The sequence below is a fragment of the Hyla sarda genome, unplaced genomic scaffold (genome assembly GCF_029499605.1).
Source record: "Hyla sarda isolate aHylSar1 unplaced genomic scaffold, aHylSar1.hap1 scaffold_1031, whole genome shotgun sequence".
Taxonomy (NCBI): Eukaryota; Metazoa; Chordata; class Amphibia; order Anura; family Hylidae; genus Hyla; species Hyla sarda.
Window position 1 is genome coordinate 90,953 of NW_026607650.1, and position 20,317 is coordinate 111,269.

Genomic DNA, 20,317 nt, shown 5'->3' on the forward strand with positions numbered 1-20,317 from the left:
CAGCAAAGGAGAGATGTTGTTTACACCTAGTGATGTCAGTGGTATTGAGTGACATCACAGCACAGTGCTAAGGCTCCTGGGCCTGGACACAGCAGCGGCTGCAATATCTCAACGGAGAATACGTTTATATATATGTGTGTGTGTGCGCGTATATATATATATATATATATATATATATATATATATATATATATATTTCTCCGCCGAAATCACTTTTAAACCCATTTCCACCTTTTTTTCCCTTCTCTTCCTCTTACTTTTTTTTCACGTTTTTTTACGTTTTTCTCCTTTTCGCCTCTTTTCTGGGCGTATTATTCTTCTTTTTCTTCTTTTTTTTCGTCTAATGCATACCCCATCAGTGCAGCAATGCTTATTCAGTACCGCCAGCAGATGGAGACACTGGGGGATAATTTTCTAAGGATTTATACTGATTTTTCCTGTCTGAATTTGTCGCACAGAAAGTTGCAGGCCAAATATGTGTGACATTTCTGCGACTTTAGCTTCTAGAGCATTTTTACAACATTATACATAGGTGCTGAATACATAAAAAGCGACTGTTCAGCGACAGACAAGTCGCATCGGCTGAAAGTAGGCCAGAATGTCAGTCCATGTTGGAGCAGGTTTAGATACAGTCTAAAGCATAGATCTCAAAGTCTGTGCACAGAATTTAGCAAGGGCCTCGCACCTTCTGATGCATCAGGTAGGTGCACAATAGCATAGCCTAACCCTCTGTACTTTGGTCTATATTGATGCGGGACATAGACAGCCAGCTGATGACCAATCCATTAGTGCAATGGATGGCTGGAAGCATTTGTCTTTGCCTTTGCAATACCACAGAAGCAATGCATGGTCAATGTACAGCAATGACACACCTGTGTGAACAGCCAGGAGACCCCCCCCCCCATGTTATGTTACATAGTTACATAGTTAGTACGGTCGAAAAAAGACATATGTCCATCAAGTTCAACCAGGGAATTAAGGGGTAGGGGTGTGGCGCGATATTGGGGAAGGGATGAGATTTTATATTTCTTCATAAGCATTAATCTTATTTTGTCAATTAGGAACATTCAGCACCCACCTGCTATCAAGGCAGCTGCCTATCATGTCATGCCCTACCTGCACAGGTGTGCTGGCTACTCAAATGATCCAATTAAGGAGGCCATTTAGTCAGCAGCAGCAGAAGTCCTGTGCCTGGACGCTCCAACAGCGGCCAGACACAAGCAGAAGCAGAAGCAGCAGCAGCACCACCTTTTGTTTTTTGGCTGCAGCAGCAGCAGCAGCAAGGCCCACAGGGCTGGCTAGCTGGCTAGCCAGCAAGCAGGTAGCAATGAAAGTAGGAATCTTTCTTTTTAACCCTGTAAGGGGGTGGTGCACTGTACCCGAAGATACTGCCATATCGGGTCAATGCATAGGGCGACGGAAGCAAGCTTCGAAATCGGCCCCCGTTCTCAAAAATCCATTTAATATATGGTCCCCAGATAGGGGACGTATCAGATATTAAACTGATAAGAACAGATACTACACTTGATCTTAGCCAAAAGGCCGAGAAGCGATAACCGTGAAAGGGGCGGGCCCAACAAGGTCCCCTTCATGGGCACTATCACTGCTTGCTGTCAGGGAGGCTGCCAGACAATTTTCCATGCACACTCTGGGCTGGGGGGCAGTCAACCACCAGTACACACAGCAGAACCTAAACCCATACCATTATTGCTAAGCAGCAAGACAGGGGCCCATTGCACTCCCACGGGGCCTTTTTAAATGCAATCCATAACCCGGATTTGCCAGGAACCCTTCTTACTCCTCCTACTTGCATGTGACACTGGGCTTAGGATCTGCATAGGAAACACACACACAAGCACACACCTACCTTTGTTGCCTGCAGATGCCTCCTTGGCTGTCCCCAAACGGTATCAAACCAACACCCACGGGAAGCTGTAAGCATAGAGGACATGCCTGCACCCCATTGGACTTACCTGTGTAGGTTAAACCCGGGTTATTTGACAACCTATGGCGGTGATGGTTCTGCTCAGGCAGAGCAGTGCTGATGCTCCTCATAAAGCTGTCGCTGCTGTGAAGGTTCTAGGTGACATCACAAATCCCTATGGTTACATACACAACAAAGCTGGGTTGTTGTTGTCTACACTCTGCAAGGCCTGTGGAAGTGAGTGACATCATAGCACTGTAGTTCTGAGGGTTCTAGATGGATGCAACAATCTCCTGTTGCTTCTATGAAGGCCATAATAGACGACATCACCAAACAGCTCCATAGTCACATACACAGCAAAGGAGAGATGTTGTTTACACCTAGTGATGTCAGTGGTATTGAGTGACATCACAGCACAGTGCTAAGGCTCCTGGGCCTGGACACAGCAGCGGCTGCAATATCTCAACGGAGAATACGTTTATATATATGTGTGTGTGTGCGCGTATACATATATATATATATATATATATATATATATATTTCTCCGCCGAAATCACTTTTAAACCCATTTCCACCTTTTTTTCCCTTCTCTTCCTCTTACTTTTTTTTCACGTTTTTTTACGTTTTTCTCCTTTTCGCCTCTTTTCTGGGCGTATTATTCTTCTTTTTCTTCTTTTTTTTCGTCTAATGCATACCCCATCAGTGCAGCAATGCTTATTCAATACCGCCAGCAGATGGAGACACTGGGGGATAATTTTCTAAGGATTTATACTGATTTTTCCTGTCTGAATTTGTCGCACAGAAAGTTGCAGGCCAAATATGTGTGACATTTCTGCGACTTTAGCTTCTAGAGCATTTTTACAACATTATACATAGGTGCTGAATACATAAAAAGCGACTGTTCAGCGACAGACAAGTCGCATCGGCTGAAAGTAGGCCAGAATGTCAGTCCATGTTGGAGCAGGTTTAGATACAGTCTAAAGCATAGATCTCAAAGTCTGTGCACAGAATTTAGCAAGGGCCTCGCACCTTCTGATGCATCAGGTAGGTGCACAATAGCATAGCCTAACCCTCTGTACTTTGGTCTATATTGATGCGGGACATAGACAGCCAGCTGATGACCAATCCATTAGTGCAATGGATGGCTGGAAGCATTTGTCTTTGCCTTTGCAATACCACAGAAGCAATGCATGGTCAATGTACAGCAATGACACACCTGTGTGAACAGCCAGGAGACCCCCCCCCCCATGTTATGTTACATAGTTACATAGTTAGTACGGTCGAAAAAAGACATATGTCCATCAAGTTCAACCAGGGAATTAAGGGGTAGGGGTGTGGCGCGATATTGGGGAAGGGATGAGATTTTATATTTCTTCATAAGCATTAATCTTATTTTGTCAATTAGGAACATTCAGCACCCACCCGCTATCAAGGCAGCTGCCTATCATGTCATGCCCTACCTGCACAGGTGTGCTGGCTACTCAAATGATCCAATTAAGGAGGCCATTTAGTCAGCAGCAGCAGAAGTCCTGTGCCTGGACGCTCCAACAGCGGCCAGACACAAGCAGAAGCAGAAGCAGCAGCAGCACCACCTTTTGTTTTTTGGCTGCAGCAGCAGCAGCAGCAAGGCCCACAGGGCTGGCTAGCTGGCTAGCCAGCAAGCAGGTAGCAATGAAAGTAGGAATCTTTCTTTTTAACCCTGTAAGGGGGTGGTGCACTGTACCCGAAGATACTGCCATATCGGGTCAATGCATAGGGCGACGGAAGCAAGCTTCGAAATCGGCCCCCGTTCTCAAAAATCCATTTAATATATGGTCCCCAGATAGGGGACGTATCAGATATTAAACTGATAAGAACAGATACTACACTTGATCTTAGCCAAAAGGCCGAGAAGCGATAACCGTGAAAGGGGCGGGCCCAACAAGGTCCCCTTCATGGGCACTATCACTGCTTGCTGTCAGGGAGGCTGCCAGACAATTTTCCATGCACACTCTGGGCTGGGGGGCAGTCAACCACCAGTACACACAGCAGAACCTAAACCCATACCATTATTGCTAAGCAGCAAGACAGGGGCCCATTGCACTCCCACGGGGCCTTTTTAAATGCAATCCATAACCCGGATTTGCCAGGAACCCTTCTTACTCCTCCTACTTGCATGTGACACTGGGCTTAGGATCTGCATAGGAAACACACACACACAAGCACACACCTACCTTTGTTGCCTGCAGATGCCTCCTTGGCGGTCCCCAAACGGTATCAAACCAACACCCACGGGAAGCTGTAAGCATAGAGGACATGCCTGCACCCCATTGGACTTACCTGTGTGGGTTAAACCCGGGTTATTTGACAACCTATGGCGGTGATGGTTCTGCTCAGGCAGAGCAGTGCTGATGCTCCTCATAAAGCTGTCGCTGCTGTGAAGGTTCTAGGTGACATCACAAATCCCTATGGTTACATACACAACAAAGCTGGGTTGTTGTTGTTTACACTCTGCAAGGCCTGTGGAAGTGAGTGACATCATAGCACTGTAGTTCTGAGGGTTCTAGATGGATGCAACAATCTCCTGTTGCTTCTATGAAGGCCATAATAGACGACATCACCAAACAGCTCCATAGTCACATACACAGCAAAGGAGAGATGTTGTTTACACCTAGTGATGTCAGTGGTATTGAGTGACATCACAGCACAGTGCTAAGGCTCCTGGGCCTGGACACAGCAGCGGCTGCAATATTTCAACGGAGAATACGTTTATATATATGTGTGTGTGTGCGCGTATGTATATATATATATATATATATATATATATATATATTTCTCCGCCGAAATCACTTTTAAACCCATTTCCACCTTTTTTTCCCTTCTCTTCCTCTTACTTTTTTTTCACGTTTTTTTACGTTTTTCTCCTTTTCGCCTCTTTTCTGGGCGTATTATTCTTCTTTTTCTTCTTTTTTTTCGTCTAATGCATACCCCATCAGTGCAGCAATGCTTATTCAATACCGCCAGCAGATGGAGACACTGGGGGATAATTTTCTAAGGATTTATACTGATTTTTCCTGTCTGAATTTGTCGCACAGAAAGTTGCAGGCCAAATATGTGTGACATTTCTGCGACTTTAGCTTCTAGAGCATTTTTACAACATTATACATAGGTGCTGAATACATAAAAAGCGACTGTTCAGCGACAGACAAGTCGCATCGGCTGAAAGTAGGCCAGAATGTCAGTCCATGTTGGAGCAGGTTTAGATACAGTCTAAAGCATAGATCTCAAAGTCTGTGCACAGAATTTAGCAAGGGCCTCGCACCTTCTGATGCATCAGGTAGGTGCACAATAGCATAGCCTAACCCTCTGTACTTTGGTCTATATTGATGCGGGACATAGACAGCCAGCTGATGACCAATCCATTAGTGCAATGGATGGCTGGAAGCATTTGTCTTTGCCTTTGCAATACCACAGAAGCAATGCATGGTCAATGTACAGCAATGACACACCTGTGTGAACAGCCAGGAGACCCCCCCCCCCCATGTTATGTTACATAGTTACATAGTTAGTACGGTCGAAAAAAGACATATGTCCATCAAGTTCAACCAGGGAATTAAGGGGTAGGGGTGTGGCGCGATATTGGGGAAGGGATGAGATTTTATATTTCTTCATAAGCATTAATCTTATTTTGTCAATTAGGAACATTCAGCACCCACCCGCTATCAAGGCAGCTGCCTATCATGTCATGCCCTACCTGCACAGGTGTGCTGGCTACTCAAATGATCCAATTAAGGAGGCCATTTAGTCAGCAGCAGCAGAAGTCCTGTGCCTGGACGCTCCAACAGCGGCCAGACACAAGCAGAAGCAGAAGCAGCAGCAGCACCACCTTTTGTTTTTTGGCTGCAGCAGCAGCAGCAGCAAGGCCCACAGGGCTGGCTAGCTGGCTAGCCAGCAAGCAGGTAGCAATGAAAGTAGGAATCTTTCTTTTTAACCCTGTAAGGGGGTGGTGCACTGTACCCGAAGATACTGCCATATCGGGTCAATGCATAGGGCGACGGAAGCAAGCTTCGAAATCGGCCCCCGTTCTCAAAAATCCATTTAATATATGGTCCCCAGATAGGGGACGTATCAGATATTAAACTGATAAGAACAGATACTACACTTGATCTTAGCCAAAAGGCCGAGAAGCGATAACCGTGAAAGGGGCGGGCCCAACAAGGTCCCCTTCATGGGCACTATCACTGCTTGCTGTCAGGGAGGCTGCCAGACAATTTTCCATGCACACTCTGGGCTGGGGGGCAGTCAACCACCAGTACACACAGCAGAACCTAAACCCATACCATTATTGCTAAGCAGCAAGACAGGGGCCCATTGCACTCCCACGGGGCCTTTTTAAATGCAATCCATAACCCGGATTTGCCAGGAACCCTTCTTACTCCTCCTACTTGCATGTGACACTGGGCTTAGGATCTGCATAGGAAACACACACACAAGCACACACCTACCTTTGTTGCCTGCAGATGCCTCCTTGGCTGTCCCCAAACGGTATCAAACCAACACCCACGGGAAGCTGTAAGCATAGAGGACATGCCTGCACCCCATTGGACTTACCTGTGTGGGTTAAACCCGGGTTATTTGACAACCTATGGCGGTGATGGTTCTGCTCAGGCAGAGCAGTGCTGATGCTCCTCATAAAGCTGTCGCTGCTGTGAAGGTTCTAGGTGACATCACAAATCCCTATGGTTACATACACAACAAAGCTGGGTTGTTGTTGTTTACACTCTGCAAGGCCTGTGGAAGTGAGTGACATCATAGCACTGTAGTTCTGAGGGTTCTAGATGGATGCAACAATCTCCTGTTGCTTCTATGAAGGCCATAATAGACGACATCACCAAACAGCTCCATAGTCACATACACAGCAAAGGAGAGATGTTGTTTACACCTAGTGATGTCAGTGGTATTGAGTGACATCACAGCACAGTGCTAAGGCTCCTGGGCCTGGACACAGCAGCGGCTGCAATATCTCAACGGAGAATACGTTTATATATATGTGTGTGTGTGCGCGTATATATATATATATATATATATATATATATATATATTTCTCCGCCGAAATCACTTTTAAACCCATTTCCACCTTTTTTTCCCTTCTCTTCCTCTTACTTTTTTTTCACGTTTTTTTTACGTTTTTCTCCTTTTCGCCTCTTTTCTGGGCGTATTATTCTTCTTTTTCTTCTTTTTTTTCGTCTAATGCATACCCCATCAGTGCAGCAATGCTTATTCAATACCGCCAGCAGATGGAGACACTGGGGGATAATTTTCTAAGGATTTATACTGATTTTTCCTGTCTGAATTTGTCGCACAGAAAGTTGCAGGCCAAATATGTGTGACATTTCTGCGACTTTAGCTTCTAGAGCATTTTTACAACATTATACATAGGTGCTGAATACATAAAAAGCGACTGTTCAGCGACAGACAAGTCGCATCGGCTGAAAGTAGGCCAGAATGTCAGTCCATGTTGGAGCAGGTTTAGATACAGTCTAAAGCATAGATCTCAAAGTCTGTGCACAGAATTTAGCAAGGGCCTCGCACCTTCTGATGCATCAGGTAGGTGCACAATAGCATAGCCTAACCCTCTGTACTTTGGTCTATATTGATGCGGGACATAGACAGCCAGCTGATGACCAATCCATTAGTGCAATGGATGGCTGGAAGCATTTGTCTTTGCCTTTGCAATACCACAGAAGCAATGCATGGTCAATGTACAGCAATGACACACCTGTGTGAACAGCCAGGAGACCCCCCCCCCCATGTTATGTTACATAGTTACATAGTTAGTACGGTCGAAAAAAGACATATGTCCATCAAGTTCAACCAGGGAATTAAGGGGTAGGGGTGTGGCGCGATATTGGGGAAGGGATGAGATTTTATATTTCTTCATAAGCATTAATCTTATTTTGTCAATTAGGAACATTCAGCACCCACCCGCTATCAAGGCAGCTGCCTATCATGTCATGCCCTACCTGCACAGGTGTGCTGGCTACTCAAATGATCCAATTAAGGAGGCCATTTAGTCAGCAGCAGCAGAAGTCCTGTGCCTGGACGCTCCAACAGCGGCCAGACACAAGCAGAAGCAGAAGCAGCAGCAGCACCACCTTTTGTTTTTTGGCTGCAGCAGCAGCAGCAGCAAGGCCCACAGGGCTGGCTAGCTGGCTAGCCAGCAAGCAGGTAGCAATGAAAGTAGGAATCTTTCTTTTTAACCCTGTAAGGGGGTGGTGCACTGTACCCGAAGATACTGCCATATCGGGTCAATGCATAGGGCGACGGAAGCAAGCTTCGAAATCGGCCCCCGTTCTCAAAAATCCATTTAATATATGGTCCCCAGATAGGGGACGTATCAGATATTAAACTGATAAGAACAGATACTACACTTGATCTTAGCCAAAAGGCCGAGAAGCGATAACCGTGAAAGGGGCGGGCCCAACAAGGTCCCCTTCATGGGCACTATCACTGCTTGCTGTCAGGGAGGCTGCCAGACAATTTTCCATGCACACTCTGGGCTGGGGGGCAGTCAACCACCAGTACACACAGCAGAACCTAAACCCATACCATTATTGCTAAGCAGCAAGACAGGGGCCCATTGCACTCCCACGGGGCCTTTTTAAATGCAATCCATAACCCGGATTTGCCAGGAACCCTTCTTACTCCTCCTACTTGCATGTGACACTGGGCTTAGGATCTGCATAGGAAACACACACACAAGCACACACCTACCTTTGTTGCCTGCAGATGCCTCCTTGGCTGTCCCCAAACGGTATCAAACCAACACCCACGGGAAGCTGTAAGCATAGAGGACATGCCTGCACCCCATTGGACTTACCTGTGTGGGTTAAACCCGGGTTATTTGACAACCTATGGCGGTGATGGTTCTGCTCAGGCAGAGCAGTGCTGATGCTCCTCATAAAGCTGTCGCTGCTGTGAAGGTTCTAGGTGACATCACAAATCCCTATGGTTACATACACAACAAAGCTGGGTTGTTGTTGTTTACACTCTGCAAGGCCTGTGGAAGTGAGTGACATCATAGCACTGTAGTTCTGAGGGTTCTAGATGGATGCAACAATCTCCTGTTGCTTCTATGAAGGCCATAATAGACGACATCACCAAACAGCTCCATAGTCACATACACAGCAAAGGAGAGATGTTGTTTACACCTAGTGATGTCAGTGGTATTGAGTGACATCACAGCACAGTGCTAAGGCTCCTGGGCCTGGACACAGCAGCGGCTGCAATATCTCAACGGAGAATACGTTTATATATATGTGTGTGTGTGCGCGTATATATATATATATATATATATATATATATATATATATATATATATTTCTCCGCCGAAATCACTTTTAAACCCATTTCCACCTTTTTTTCCCTTCTCTTCCTCTTACTTTTTTTTCACGTTTTTTTACGTTTTTCTCCTTTTCGCCTCTTTTCTGGGCGTATTATTCTTCTTTTTCTTCTTTTTTTTCGTCTAATGCATACCCCATCAGTGCAGCAATGCTTATTCAATACCGCCAGCAGATGGAGACACTGGGGGATAATTTTCTAAGGATTTATACTGATTTTTCCTGTCTGAATTTGTCGCACAGAAAGTTGCAGGCCAAATATGTGTGACATTTCTGCGACTTTAGCTTCTAGAGCATTTTTACAACATTATACATAGGTGCTGAATACATAAAAAGCGACTGTTCAGCGACAGACAAGTCGCATCGGCTGAAAGTAGGCCAGAATGTCAGTCCATGTTGGAGCAGGTTTAGATACAGTCTAAAGCATAGATCTCAAAGTCTGTGCACAGAATTTAGCAAGGGCCTCGCACCTTCTGATGCATCAGGTAGGTGCACAATAGCATAGCCTAACCCTCTGTACTTTGGTCTATATTGATGCGGGACATAGACAGCCAGCTGATGACCAATCCATTAGTGCAATGGATGGCTGGAAGCATTTGTCTTTGCCTTTGCAATACCACAGAAGCAATGCATGGTCAATGTACAGCAATGACACACCTGTGTGAACAGCCAGGAGACCCCCCCCCCCCCCCCATGTTATGTTACATAGTTACATAGTTAGTACGGTCGAAAAAAGACATATGTCCATCAAGTTCAACCAGGGAATTAAGGGGTAGGGGTGTGGCGCGATATTGGGGAAGGGATGAGATTTTATATTTCTTCATAAGCATTAATCTTATTTTGTCAATTAGGAACATTCAGCACCCACCCGCTATCAAGGCAGCTGCCTATCATGTCATGCCCTACCTGCACAGGTGTGCTGGCTACTCAAATGATCCAATTAAGGAGGCCATTTAGTCAGCAGCAGCAGAAGTCCTGTGCCTGGACGCTCCAACAGCGGCCAGACACAAGCAGAAGCAGAAGCAGCAGCAGCACCACCTTTTGTTTTTTGGCTGCAGCAGCAGCAGCAGCAAGGCCCACAGGGCTGGCTAGCTGGCTAGCCAGCAAGCAGGTAGCAATGAAAGTAGGAATCTTTCTTTTTAACCCTGTAAGGGGGTGGTGCACTGTACCCGAAGATACTGCCATATCGGGTCAATGCATAGGGCGACGGAAGCAAGCTTCGAAATCGGCCCCCGTTCTCAAAAATCCATTTAATATATGGTCCCCAGATAGGGGACGTATCAGATATTAAACTGATAAGAACAGATACTACACTTGATCTTAGCCAAAAGGCCGAGAAGCGATAACCGTGAAAGGGGCGGGCCCAACAAGGTCCCCTTCATGGGCACTATCACTGCTTGCTGTCAGGGAGGCTGCCAGACAATTTTCCATGCACACTCTGGGCTGGGGGGCAGTCAACCACCAGTACACACAGCAGAACCTAAACCCATACCATTATTGCTAAGCAGCAAGACAGGGGCCCATTGCACTCCCACGGGGCCTTTTTAAATGCAATCCATAACCCGGATTTGCCAGGAACCCTTCTTACTCCTCCTACTTGCATGTGACACTGGGCTTAGGATCTGCATAGGAAACACACACACAAGCACACACCTACCTTTGTTGCCTGCAGATGCCTCCTTGGCTGTCCCCAAACGGTATCAAACCAACACCCACGGGAAGCTGTAAGCATAGAGGACATGCCTGCACCCCATTGGACTTACCTGTGTGGGTTAAACCCGGGTTATTTGACAACCTATGGCGGTGATGGTTCTGCTCAGGCAGAGCAGTGCTGATGCTCCTCATAAAGCTGTCGCTGCTGTGAAGGTTCTAGGTGACATCACAAATCCCTATGGTTACATACACAACAAAGCTGGGTTGTTGTTGTTTACACTCTGCAAGGCCTATGGAAGTGAGTGACATCATAGCACTGTAGTTCTGAGGGTTCTAGATGGATGCAACAATCTCCTGTTGCTTCTATGAAGGCCATAATAGACGACATCACCAAACAGCTCCATAGTCACATACACAGCAAAGGAGAGATGTTGTTTACACCTAGTGATGTCAGTGGTATTGAGTGACATCACAGCACAGTGCTAAGGCTCCTGGGCCTGGACACAGCAGCGGCTGCAATATCTCAACGGAGAATACGTTTATATATATGTGTGTGTGTGCGCGTATATATATATATATATATATATATATATATATATATATATATATATATATATATATATATTTCTCCGCCGAAATCACTTTTAAACCCATTTCCACCTTTTTTTCCCTTCTCTTCCTCTTACTTTTTTTTCACGTTTTTTTACGTTTTTCTCCTTTTCGCCTCTTTTCTGGGCGTATTATTCTTCTTTTTCTTCTTTTTTTTCGTCTAATGCATACCCCATCAGTGCAGCAATGCTTATTCAATACCGCCAGCAGATGGAGACACTGGGGGATAATTTTCTAAGGATTTATACTGATTTTTCCTGTCTGAATTTGTCGCACAGAAAGTTGCAGGCCAAATATGTGTGACATTTCTGCGACTTTAGCTTCTAGAGCATTTTTACAACATTATACATAGGTGCTGAATACATAAAAAGCGACTGTTCAGCGACAGACAAGTCGCATCGGCTGAAAGTAGGCCAGAATGTCAGTCCATGTTGGAGCAGGTTTAGATACAGTCTAAAGCATAGATCTCAAAGTCTGTGCACAGAATTTAGCAAGGGCCTCGCACCTTCTGATGCATCAGGTAGGTGCACAATAGCATAGCCTAACCCTCTGTACTTTGGTCTATATTGATGCGGGACATAGACAGCCAGCTGATGACCAATCCATTAGTGCAATGGATGGCTGGAAGCATTTGTCTTTGCCTTTGCAATACCACAGAAGCAATGCATGGTCAATGTACAGCAATGACACACCTGTGTGAACAGCCAGGAGACCCCCCCCCCCCCATGTTATGTTACATAGTTACATAGTTAGTACGGTCGAAAAAAGACATATGTCCATCAAGTTCAACCAGGGAATTAAGGGGTAGGGGTGTGGCGCGATATTGGGGAAGGGATGAGATTTTATATTTCTTCATAAGCATTAATCTTATTTTGTCAATTAGGAACATTCAGCACCCACCCGCTATCAAGGCAGCTGCCTATCATGTCATGCCCTACCTGCACAGGTGTGCTGGCTACTCAAATGATCCAATTAAGGAGGCCATTTAGTCAGCAGCAGCAGAAGTCCTGTGCCTGGACGCTCCAACAGCGGCCAGACACAAGCAGAAGCAGAAGCAGCAGCAGCACCACCTTTTGTTTTTTGGCTGCAGCAGCAGCAGCAGCAAGGCCCACAGGGCTGGCTAGCTGGCTAGCCAGCAAGCAGGTAGCAATGAAAGTAGGAATCTTTCTTTTTAACCCTGTAAGGGGGTGGTGCACTGTACCCGAAGATACTGCCATATCGGGTCAATGCATAGGGCGACGGAAGCAAGCTTCGAAATCGGCCCCCGTTCTCAAAAATCCATTTAATATATGGTCCCCAGATAGGGGACGTATCAGATATTAAACTGATAAGAACAGATACTACACTTGATCTTAGCCAAAAGGCCGAGAAGCGATAACCGTGAAAGGGGCGGGCCCAACAAGGTCCCCTTCATGGGCACTATCACTGCTTGCTGTCAGGGAGGCTGCCAGACAATTTTCCATGCACACTCTGGGCTGGGGGGCAGTCAACCACCAGTACACACAGCAGAACCTAAACCCATACCATTATTGCTAAGCAGCAAGACAGGGGCCCATTGCACTCCCACGGGGCCTTTTTAAATGCAATCCATAACCCGGATTTGCCAGGAACCCTTCTTACTCCTCCTACTTGCATGTGACACTGGGCTTAGGATCTGCATAGGAAACACACACACAAGCACACACCTACCTTTGTTGCCTGCAGATGCCTCCTTGGCTGTCCCCAAACGGTATCAAACCAACACCCACGGGAAGCTGTAAGCATAGAGGACATGCCTGCACCCCATTGGACTTACCTGTGTGGGTTAAACCCGGGTTATTTGACAACCTATGGCGGTGATGGTTCTGCTCAGGCAGAGCAGTGCTGATGCTCCTCATAAAGCTGTCGCTGCTGTGAAGGTTCTAGGTGACATCACAAATCCCTATGGTTACATACACAACAAAGCTGGGTTGTTGTTGTTTACACTCTGCAAGGCCTGTGGAAGTGAGTGACATCATAGCACTGTAGTTCTGAGGGTTCTAGATGGATGCAACAATCTCCTGTTGCTTCTATGAAGGCCATAATAGACGACATCACCAAACAGCTCCATAGTCACATACACAGCAAAGGAGAGATGTTGTTTACACCTAGTGATGTCAGTGGTATTGAGTGACATCACAGCACAGTGCTAAGGCTCCTGGGCCTGGACACAGCAGCGGCTGCAATATCTCAACGGAGAATACGTTTATATATATGTGTGTGTGTGCGCGTATATATATATATATATATATATATATATATATATATATATATATATATTTCTCCGCCGAAATCACTTTTAAACCCATTTCCACCTTTTTTTCCCTTCTCTTCCTCTTACTTTTTTTTCACGTTTTTTTACGTTTTTCTCCTTTTCGCCTCTTTTCTGGGCGTATTATTCTTCTTTTTCTTCTTTTTTTTCGTCTAATGCATACCCCATCAGTGCAGCAATGCTTATTCAATACCGCCAGCAGATGGAGACACTGGGGGATAATTTTCTAAGGATTTATACTGATTTTTCCTGTCTGAATTTGTCGCACAGAAAGTTGCAGGCCAAATATGTGTGACATTTCTGCGACTTTAGCTTCTAGAGCATTTTTACAACATTATACATAGGTGCTGAATACATAAAAAGCGACTGTTCAGCGACAGACAAGTCGCATCGGCTGAAAGTAGGCCAGAATGTCAGTCCATGTTGGAGCAGGTTTAGATACAGTCTAAAGCATAGATCTCAAAGTCTGTGCACAGAATTTAGCAAGGGCCTCGCACCTTCTGATGCATCAGGTAGGTGCACAATAGCATAGCCTAACCCTCTGTACTTTGGTCTATATTGATGCGGGACATAGACAGCCAGCTGATGACCAATCCATTAGTGCAATGGATGGCTGGAAGCATTTGTCTTTGCCTTTGCAATACCACAGAAGCAATGCATGGTCAATGTACAGCAATGACACACCTGTGTGAACAGCCAGGAGACCCCCCCCCCCCCCATGTTATGTTACATAGTTACATAGTTAGTACGGTCGAAAAAAGACATATGTCCATCAAGTTCAACCAGGGAATTAAGGGGTAGGGGTGTGGCGCGATATTGGGGAAGGGATGAGATTTTATATTTCTTCATAAGCATTAATCTTATTTTGTCAATTAGGAACATTCAGCACCCACCCGCTATCAAGGCAGCTGCCTATCATGTCATGCCCTACCTGCACAGGTGTGCTGGCTACTCAAATGATCCAATTAAGGAGGCCATTTAGTCAGCAGCAGCAGAAGTCCTGTGCCTGGACGCTCCAACAGCGGCCAGACACAAGCAGAAGCGGAAGCAGCAGCAGCACCACCTTTTGTTTTTTGGCTGCAGCAGCAGCAGCAGCAAGGCCCACAGGGCTGGCTAGCTGGCTAGCCAGCAAGCAGGTAGCAATGAAAGTAGGAATCTTTCTTTTTAACCCTGTAAGGGGGTGGTGCACTGTACCCGAAGATACTGCCATATCGGGTCAATGCATAGGGCGACGGAAGCAAGCTTCGAAATCGGCCCCCGTTCTCAAAAATCCATTTAATATATGGTCCCCAGATAGGGGACGTATCAGATATTAAACTGATAAGAACAGATACTACACTTGATCTTAGCCAAAAGGCCGAGAAGCGATAACCGTGAAAGGGGCGGGCCCAACAAGGTCCCCTTCATGGGCACTATCACTGCTTGCTGTCAGGGAGGCTGCCAGACAATTTTCCATGCACACTCTGGGCTGGGGGGCAGTCAACCACCAGTACACACAGCAGAACCTAAACCCATACCATTATTGCTAAGCAGCAAGACAGGGGCCCATTGCACTCCCACGGGGCCTTTTTAAATGCAATCCATAACCCGGATTTGCCAGGAACCCTTCTTACTCCTCCTACTTGCATGTGACACTGGGCTTAGGATCTGCATAGGAAACACACACACAAGCACACACCTACCTTTGTTGCCTGCAGATGCCTCCTTGGCTGTCCCCAAACGGTATCAAACCAACACCCACGGGAAGCTGTAAGCATAGAGGACATGCCTGCACCCCATTGGACTTACCTGTGTGGGTTAAACCCGGGTTATTTGACAACCTATGGCGGTGATGGTTCTGCTCAGGCAGAGCAGTGCTGATGCTCCTCATAAAGCTGTCGCTGCTGTGAAGGTTCTAGGTGACATCACAAATCCCTATGGTTACATACACAACAAAGCTGGGTTGTTGTTGTTTACACTCTGCAAGGCCTGTGGAAGTGAGTGACATCATAGCACTGTAGTTCTGAGGGTTCTAGATGGATGCAACAATCTCCTGTTGCTTCTATGAAGGCCATAATAGACGACATCACCAAACAGCTCCATAGTCACATACACAGCAAAGGAGAGATGTTGTTTACACCTAGTGATGTCAGTGGTATTGAGTGACATCACAGCACAGTGCTAAGGCTCCTGGGCCTGGACACAGCAGCGGCTGCAATATCTCAACGGAGAATACGTTTATATATATGTGTGTGTGTGCGCGTATATATATATATATATATATATATATATATATATATATATATATATATTTCTCCGCCGAAATCACTTTTAAACCCATTTCCACCTTTTTTTCCCTTCTCTTCCTCTTACTTTTTTTTCACGTTTTTTTACGTTTTTCTCCTTTTCGCCTCTTTTCTGGGCGTATTATTCTTCTTTTTCTTCTTTTTTTTCGTCTAATGCATACCCCATCAGTGCAGCAATGCTTATTCAATACCGCCAGCAGATGGAGACACTGGGGGATAATTTTCTAAGGATTTATACTGATTTTTCCTGTCTGAATTTGTCGCACAGAAAGTTGCAGGCCAAATATGTGTGACATTTCTGCGACTTTAGTTTCTAGAGCATTTTTACAACATTATACATAGGTGCTGAATACATAAAAAGCGACTGTTCAGCGACAGACAAGTCGCATCGGCTGAAAGTAGGCCAGAATGTCAGTCCATGTTGGAGCAGGTTTAGATACAGTCTAAAGCATAGATCTCAAAGTCTGTGCACAGAATTTAGCAAGGGCCTCGCACCTTCTGATGCATCAGGTAGGTGCACAATAGCATAGCCTAACCCTCTGTACTTTGGTCTATATTGATGCGGGACATAGACAGCCAGCTGATGACCAATCCATTAGTGCAATGGATGGCTGGAAGCATTTGTCTTTGCCTTTGCAATACCACAGAAGCAATGCATGGTCAATGTACAGCAATGACACACCTGTGTGAACAGCCAGGAGACCCCCCCCCCCCATGTTATGTTACATAGTTACATAGTTAGTACGGTCGAAAAAAGACATATGTCCATCAAGTTCAACCAGGGAATTAAGGGGTAGGGGTGTGGCGCGATATTGGGGAAGGGATGAGATTTTATATTTCTTCATAAGCATTAATCTTATTTTGTCAATTAGGAACATTCAGCACCCACCCGCTATCAAGGCAGCTGCCTATCATGTCATGCCCTACCTGCACAGGTGTGCTGGCTACTCAAATGATCCAATTAAGATGGCCATTTAGTCAGCAGCAGCAGAAGTCCTGTGCCTGGACGCTCCAACAGCGGCCAGACACAAGCAGAAGCAGAAGCAGCAGCAGCACCACCTTTTGTTTTTTGGCTGCAGCAGCAGCAGCAGCAAGGCCCACAGGGCTGGCTAGCTGGCTAGCCAGCAAGCAGGTAGCAATGAAAGTAGGAATCTTTCTTTTTAACCCTGTAAGGGGGTGGTGCACTGTACCCCGAAGATACTGCCATATCGGGTCAATGCATAGGGCGACGGAAGCAAGCTTCGAAATCGGCCCCCGTTCTCAAAAATCCATTTAATATATGGTCCCCAGATAGGGGACGTATCAGATATTAAACTGATAAGAACAGATTTATTTTTTTTTTTTTTAAAGCCGAGGAACGTGCTTTCGATTCACCCAAAGTGCAAGAAAAAGTGCAAACGTGTTACACTAAAAAAACGTGCACAAAGGATGCGGTCTATCGCAAGCCCTTCTCCGATAGGAGAGAGGCCCCCCAACAAACCTTACCCTTCGCCTCCGGACCAAAAGGTACCTGCGAGGTTCCAGGTTCGATGTCCCTTTTCACCGAAGCTACTAGGGGACCACAAATGCTCCCGGCATCCCCCTTGGCGTTAGCCAAGGTATCTGCCCGCAGAGCCGATTACGGTAGGTACCCTGCCAAAGCAGGAGTACCCGGGGTGTTTGCAGGGAGGTGCGGAACCTAATGGCCACACACACCTCCCCTAGACCGCCAGGAGGGACACCCAGAAGGGCTACCGCATCCTGACCAATCCTATGAACACACAACACGCAAAAAGTGACACAGTGAGACAAAAAAGAAATAAATAAGTGAATGTGTGCAGATATACTGCCCGGACATCCGGCCGGATCTATAAAAATTTCTCTGATCCTAGCCAGAAGGCCGGGAATCAAGAGGTGAGTGCCACAAGGTGAAGAGATTATGGTGCCCGTGCTTCAACTCAGTGAGTCTATCCTCCCAGTGAGTTTCGGCACCTCGGGGTCACCACTCCCCGAGGCACAAAAGTACCTCGGCTCTAGACCCTCTCAGCCTCATGGCGAGACCCGGAGGGAACAGGTCACATCGGGGCAGCCGTCGAGCTGATTCCTCAGAACCAGCCCCGGAAAGCCCTGGTACACCTGCATCCTCCATGCAGCACCCATCCCCACCAGCCCCATACCGGCGTTACTATCCACCGGCATGAAAAACTGATAAGAACAGATACTACACTTGATCTTAGCCAAAAGGCCGAGAAGCGATAACCGTGAAAGGGGCGGGCCCAACAAGGTCCCCTTCATGGGCACTATCACTGCTTGCTGTCAGGGAGGCTGCCAGACAATTTTCCATGCACACTCTGGGCTGGGGGGCAGTCAACCACCAGTACACACAGCAGAACCTAAACCCATACCATTATTGCTAAGCAGCAAGACAGGGGCCCATTGCACTCCCACGGGGCCTTTTTAAATGCAATCCATAACCCGGATTTGCCAGGAACCCTTCTTACTCCTCCTACTTGCATGTGACACTGGGCTTAGGATCTGCATAGGAAACACACACACAAGCACACACCTACCTTTGTTGCCTGCAGATGCCTCCTTGGCTGTCCCCAAACGGTATCAAACCAACACCCACGGGAAGCTGTAAGCATAGAGGACATGCCTGCACCCCATTGGACTTACCTGTGTGGGTTAAACCCGGGTTATTTGACAACCTATGGCGGTGATGGTTCTGCTCAGGCAGAGCAGTGCTGATGCTCCTCATAAAGCTGTCGCTGCTGTGAAGGTTCTAGGTGACATCACAAATCCCTATGGTTACATACACAACAAAGCTGGGTTGTTGTTGTTTACACTCTGCAAGGCCTGTGGAAGTGAGTGACATCATAGCACTGTAGTTCTGAGGGTTCTAGATGGATGCAACAATCTCCTGTTGCTTCTATGAAGGCCATAATAGACGACATCACCAAACAGCTCCATAGTCACATACACAGCAAAGGAGAGATGTTGTTTACACCTAGTGATGTCAGTGGTATTGAGTGACATCACAGCACAGTGCTAAGGCTCCTGGGCCTGGACACAGCAGCGGCTGCAATATCTCAACGGAGAATACGTTTATATATATGTGTGTGTGTGCGCGTATATATATATATATATATATATATATATATATATATATATATATTTCTCCGCCGAAATCACTTTTAAACCCATTTCCACCTTTTTTTCCCTTCTCTTCCTCTTACTTTTTTTTCACGTTTTTTTACGTTTTTCTCCTTTTCGCCTCTTTTCTGGGCGTATTATTCTTCTTTTTCTTCTTTTTTTTCGTCTAATGCATACCCCATCAGTGCAGCAATGCTTATTCAATACCGCCAGCAGATGGAGACACTGGGGAATAATTTTCTAAGGATTTATACTGATTTTTCCTGTCTGAATTTGTCGCACAGAAAGTTGCAGGCCAAATATGTGTGACATTTCTGCGACTTTAGCTTCTAGAGCATTTTTACAACATTATACATAGGTGCTGAATACATAAAAAGCGACTGTTCAGCGACAGACAAGTCGCATCGGCTGAAAGTAGGCCAGAATGTCAGTCCATGTTGGAGCAGGTTTAGATACAGTCTAAAGCATAGATCTCAAAGTCTGTGCACAGAATTTAGCAAGGGCCTCGCACCTTCTGATGCATCAGGTAGGTGCACAATAGCATAGCCTAACCCTCTGTACTTTGGTCTATATTGATGCGGGACATAGACAGCCAGCTGATGACCAATCCATTAGTGCAATGGATGGCTGGAAGCATTTGTCTTTGCCTTTGCAATACCACAGAAGCAATGCATGGTCAATGTACAGCAATGACACACCTGTGTGAACAGCCAGGAGACCCCCCCCCCCCCCATGTTATGTTACATAGTTACATAGTTAGTACGGTCGAAAAAAGACATATGTCCATCAAGTTCAACCAGGGAATTAAGGGGTAGGGGTGTGGCGCGATATTGGGGAAGGGATGAGATTTTATATTTCTTCATAAGCATTAATCTTATTTTGTCAATTAGGAACATTCAGCACCCACCCGCTATCAAGGCAGCTGCCTATCATGTCATGCCCTACCTGCACAGGTGTGCTGGCTACTCAAATGATCCAATTAAGGAGGCCATTTAGTCAGCAGCAGCAGAAGTCCTGTGCCTGGACGCTCCAACAGCGGCCAGAC

At 46.2% G+C, this 20,317-nt stretch overlaps 8 non-coding genes and 1 pseudogene across 8 annotated transcripts; all 9 read right to left on the reverse strand.

Annotated features, from left to right (window-relative positions):
* Window positions 1-1,363: 1,363 nt before the first annotated feature.
* LOC130299035 (U2 spliceosomal RNA) lies at window positions 1,364-1,554 on the reverse strand. Its single transcript, XR_008850236.1, has one exon. It is a non-coding gene; the product is annotated as a U2 spliceosomal RNA (small nuclear RNA).
* Window positions 1,555-3,631: 2,077 nt separating this feature from the next.
* LOC130299036 (U2 spliceosomal RNA) lies at window positions 3,632-3,822 on the reverse strand. Its single transcript, XR_008850237.1, has one exon. It is a non-coding gene; the product is annotated as a U2 spliceosomal RNA (small nuclear RNA).
* Window positions 3,823-5,904: 2,082 nt separating this feature from the next.
* Window positions 5,905-6,095, reverse strand: LOC130299038 (U2 spliceosomal RNA). Its single transcript, XR_008850239.1, has one exon. It is a non-coding gene; the product is annotated as a U2 spliceosomal RNA (small nuclear RNA).
* A 2,078-nt stretch (window positions 6,096-8,173) lies between these two features.
* On the reverse strand, window positions 8,174-8,364 carry LOC130299039 (U2 spliceosomal RNA). Its single transcript, XR_008850240.1, has one exon. It is a non-coding gene; the product is annotated as a U2 spliceosomal RNA (small nuclear RNA).
* Window positions 8,365-10,456: 2,092 nt separating this feature from the next.
* LOC130299040 (U2 spliceosomal RNA) lies at window positions 10,457-10,647 on the reverse strand. Its single transcript, XR_008850241.1, has one exon. It is a non-coding gene; the product is annotated as a U2 spliceosomal RNA (small nuclear RNA).
* A 2,103-nt stretch (window positions 10,648-12,750) lies between these two features.
* LOC130299041 (U2 spliceosomal RNA) lies at window positions 12,751-12,941 on the reverse strand. The gene has a single exon (XR_008850242.1). It is a non-coding gene; the product is annotated as a U2 spliceosomal RNA (small nuclear RNA).
* Window positions 12,942-15,033: 2,092 nt separating this feature from the next.
* On the reverse strand, window positions 15,034-15,224 carry LOC130299042 (U2 spliceosomal RNA). Its single transcript, XR_008850243.1, has one exon. It is a non-coding gene; the product is annotated as a U2 spliceosomal RNA (small nuclear RNA).
* A 2,090-nt stretch (window positions 15,225-17,314) lies between these two features.
* LOC130299053 (U2 spliceosomal RNA) lies at window positions 17,315-17,495 on the reverse strand (annotated as a pseudogene).
* Window positions 17,496-18,188: 693 nt separating this feature from the next.
* Window positions 18,189-18,376, reverse strand: LOC130299002 (U2 spliceosomal RNA). Its single transcript, XR_008850205.1, has one exon. It is a non-coding gene; the product is annotated as a U2 spliceosomal RNA (small nuclear RNA).
* Between the last annotated feature and the right edge of the window lie 1,941 nt (window positions 18,377-20,317).